We start from the raw sequence: 4361 nt of genomic DNA, 5'->3' as shown, positions 1-4361 counted from the left end.
CTGCGCACTGGCCGCGAGCGGCGGAGGCGGGGCCTTGAAGGGACAGAGGTGTGGCCGTGAGGGGTGGAGGCACGGCCTCGACGGAAGGGGCGGGGCCAGGGGGGGCGGAGGCTTGACCCGGGCGAGTATGAGCACGGGATGCTGGGCAGGTCCGGCGCGGACAATTGGAGTCGTGTGTTCGCTCCCGGGTTTCGCTTGTTCATTTAACAAATGTTTACTGAGCGTCTGCTCTGACCGGCGTTCTCCCGGCCCCGGGGATCCAGAAGCGAACAGCGAACGGCCCCCTCGGAGCTCACTGTCCGCTCAAACCCACCTTCCCCCGCCACCGAGCCAAGAGGCCGCCTCCTCCGGGAAGCCGGCCGGCCTTCCTCCTCCGGACGGGATTTTTCTCCGATACCCACAGAGACCTCGGCCCCACACCTGAGTGGGCGTCCGATTCGGCTGGCTCTTGTTAGGAATGTCAGCGTGGGGTTCGCTGGGCCTGGGGTCGGTTCTCACCACCCCAGACTCTTACCTTGGCCTCTGGATCTCCTAGAAACGCTCCCACCAGACAAAACGGACCGAAGGAACGTGGCAGCCTGCGTCTGCTTGACTCCAACATTCATTCATTTGCTCATTCATTTATTCAAATAATCAAGGATGCGTCAAACACCGTCGAAGTGCCTGGAAGCGTCCGGAGACACCTGGCTGGAGGGACAAGTCCACGCCCTCCTGGAGCGCCAGTCAAGCAGGAGAAACACGGGGTTCAGTATGGCGTACAGTGAGGGTCTGTCGGCCTGAAATAGGCGACCTCCCCCCTCAAAGAAAAAACATGGGGAGAAAAACCAACCACTAGTAACCCCTTCCTAATGGGTGAGTGCATACTCTTAGCAAGCACCTAGCCCATAATAAGCACTCAAGTGGTAGCTACTTTTCAAAATTATATATCTAATAATTCATAAGACCCTCACAGCAAACTTGTGAAATAGGCATAGCATTTGAACACCCATTTTTGTTGGTGTTAGTTGCCATCAAGTTGGCTTGGACTCATGGCAACTGCATGGACAACAGAACATGGGTCCTGTGCCATCATCACCGTCCATCTTCACCACGGTTGGTATGCTCGAGTCCATTGCTGCAGCCACTGTATATTTTAAGTGCCTTCCAACCTAGGGGGCTCATCTTCCAGCACTATGTTGGACAATATTTTGTTGTGACCCATTGGATTTTCATTGACAAATTTTTGGATGTAGATCACCAGGCCCTTCTTCCTAGTTTAGTCTGGAAGCTCTGCTGACACCTGTCACCATGGGTGATCCTGCTGGTATTTGAAATACCGGTGGCATAGCTTCCAGCATCACAGCCATGCCAAGCCTCCACAGTACAACACATTGACAGACAGATGTGTCTCAACTGAGTGCATGGTCTTTTCAGTTGCCTTATACGCACTCGAAAGTTGGACAATGAAAAAGGAAGAAGAATTGATGCATTCAAACGGTGGTGTTGGCGAGACATATTGAATATACCGTGGACTGCCAGAAGAACAAACAAATTTGTCTTAGAAGAAATACAACCGGGATGTTCCTTAGAAGTGAGGACGGCGAGACTTCAACTTGCTTTCTTGAACATGTCACCAGGCCTTTCTCTGAGATACCTCTGAGTGGACGCAAACTTCCAACCTTTCATTTAGCAGCTGAGCATGTGAACTGTTTCCACCACCCGGGGACTCCACTTTAGTTGCGGGCTTTAAATATCCAATGCCGGGTTCTGTTTTCTCTTCCCTTCTTGCATCACACACGTCCCACACCTTCTAAAGTGCCACAGAGAAAAAAAATAACACCAGTAATTCTAATAACAAAAAAGGCTGCTGCTGAGAAGCTAGAAAATTCCCTGCACCTTCAGGCGTTCCTGTAGCTGCTCTGCCCGGTTGGCTGGATGATTCTCCCATTCCGGGGTCAGGTGAGGCCTCTCCATCAGCACCTGCATGCCATAGGAGGTTACGTTTTGGCAGGACGAGGGAACCTGAATGTCATAATGCCACCTTGTTCTTCCCATTGCCACGACCCAGGCTAGGGATGTGTCACCTGGCCCCAGAATATACAAGGGCCTCCTGCCTCCCCACTCTCCCCCACTCTCCTCCTCCTCTTCCTTTGCTTTCCCTCCCTCTCTCCTGCCCTCCATCCACCCAAATCCCACCAGTGTATCTTCTGGCTATGACTTCCTGCTTTGCCTTCCCATGGCAAAGCACACACTTCTCAGCTGGGCAGCGAAGGCCCTGCTTGACTGCCATCTCCTTTGGGCCTCATCCCTTCTCCCAGTTGCGTCTCCCCAGCTCTGAAGTCAACTGCACGTCTCCTCCTTCCTCATGTTGCTTGTGTTTTCTTGTCTCAGAAATGCCCTTCCCCCCATTTTTGTGGGTCAAAAATCCTACCCCCAAATCCTAACAAGCAGAAGGGAAGTTTGGGGCATTAATCTCCTTGAACAAAGTGGGGAATCACTGACATGGTGGGTAGATGTCAGGTGGAGAAATAAAAGTGAAGAAAGAGCCCTGGTGACACAATGGTTAAGGGCTTGGCTGCTAACCAAAAGGTTAGTGATTTGAACCCACCAGCTGCTCTGAGGGAGAAAGACCTGGCCGTCTGCTCCTATAACTCAATGGAAACTCAATGGGGGCAGTTGTACTATGTCAAATAGGGTCACTATAAGTCGGAATCGACTGGATGGCATATAACAACAACTACTTAAAGGGAACCAGCAGAGAAACTAAAAAAAACAAGATCCCTATTAGAAGGCTGGCGGAGAGGAGGAGGGAGGGCTGGGTAACGCCTGCGAGATGCCCTTACATCCTCAGGTGAACCCACATGCTAATTTGAAATGTGCACACTGTTTGACTATTACGCAATGGGGATAGCCGGGAACACTCGGGTCGTGTTTGAAAACGTTTCTCTTTCAACGGGAACCAGCCAATTTCTTCTAAGTAAACTTATTACCGTCTTTAAATACTCAGCAGGAAGCCAGTCCATCACATCTCTGCTCGCCAAGTCAAGAAATAGCAAAAGTGTATTTTTTCAAGATATGTTGGTAATGCCAGGAGAAACAGTTAAATGAGCTAGATGTGAGCAGGGAGGATGTGGCCAGAAAACACTCTTTTCATGTGAAGTTTCTCTGTGGTTTTGGGCTTTTGAGCCATGTACATGTATGAGGCCGAAACTCCTTAAAAATCGGTATAATTTCTCCCACATTTCAAGCTGTGAGTAATCCATTGATATGTCTCATCTCTGGCCTGGCACAGTTGGAAAGAAGGGTGAAGACATTCTCCTGGTATGCTTCCTTTTATTGTGAAGTTTAATAACACATAGCTATTTGAAGCTGCATCTAACACTTAATAAGTGTAAGAAACTTTAATAGGCTAATACCTCCAGAGGTGTTTGAAGAACTGTTTTTTCCCCCAAGTTCAGGGTTGCCAGACTAAATACAGGATTCCCAGTTAAATTCAAATTGCAGATAAACAGCGGAAGATTTTTTGGGTATAAGTATGTGCCATGCAATGCGTGGGCATCCTGTATTTTTAGTCGAGAAATCTGGCAGCCCAAAGTGTCAAGGCAAAGAATGATAATCGAGCACAAAGTTTTTTCTTTACTCCGGTGTCAAGGCCCAGCTTCATGGCCAACTTGCCCTAGAAACGTCTATTGCCCCTAAGCATCCCCTTTCTGAATTTTCATGGCTGCTCAGGCCCTGGCCTTTCCCCATGTGCCTGATGGGCAAATGGATGAAGGAAGCACTGCCAGAGAGGAGCTGAGCATGTGGCCCGTCTGGTTGTAAAATTCCAGGACTGCAGCTCTCCAGCTGGGTAAGTCTGAATGTCTGAGGCTGGGTTCTCTAGAGAAGCAAAACCAGTGAAGCTCTCTCTGGATTGACACAGTGGCTGTAACAATGGGCTCAAGCATAACAACGATGGTGAGCATGGTGCAGGACCCGGCAGTGTTTCGTTCTGCAGTAATTGGGTCACTATGAGTTGGATTCAACTCGATGGCACCTAACAAAAATGTAGAGAGAGAGAGACAGATTTATATCAAGGAAATGGCTCATGCAGTTGTAGAGGCTGGGAAGTCCCAAGTCCGTGGGTCAGGCTGGAGGCTTCCCCTGACTCACATAGCTGCAGGAGCTGATGAGCTCAAGAACGGCAGGTAAGCTGGCAGTCCACTGGCTCACAGGCTGCAGAGGCTGACGAATCCCAAGACAGGCAGGTAAAGTGTTAGCTCAAGTCCCAAGAACTGGAAGCCAGATGAACGAGAACCAGATGCAGGGTCCAGAGTGAGCAAAAACTCACGAACCTTGCCAGAAAGTACGCATATATTGGACCCAGGACCCCAAGGAAAATT

Source organism: Loxodonta africana, chromosome 21 (assembly GCF_030014295.1).
Source record: "Loxodonta africana isolate mLoxAfr1 chromosome 21, mLoxAfr1.hap2, whole genome shotgun sequence".
Classification (NCBI taxonomy): domain Eukaryota; kingdom Metazoa; phylum Chordata; class Mammalia; order Proboscidea; family Elephantidae; genus Loxodonta; species Loxodonta africana.
The sequence above is the reverse complement of the archived record's forward strand: the minus strand, read 5'-3'. Positions refer to the sequence as shown.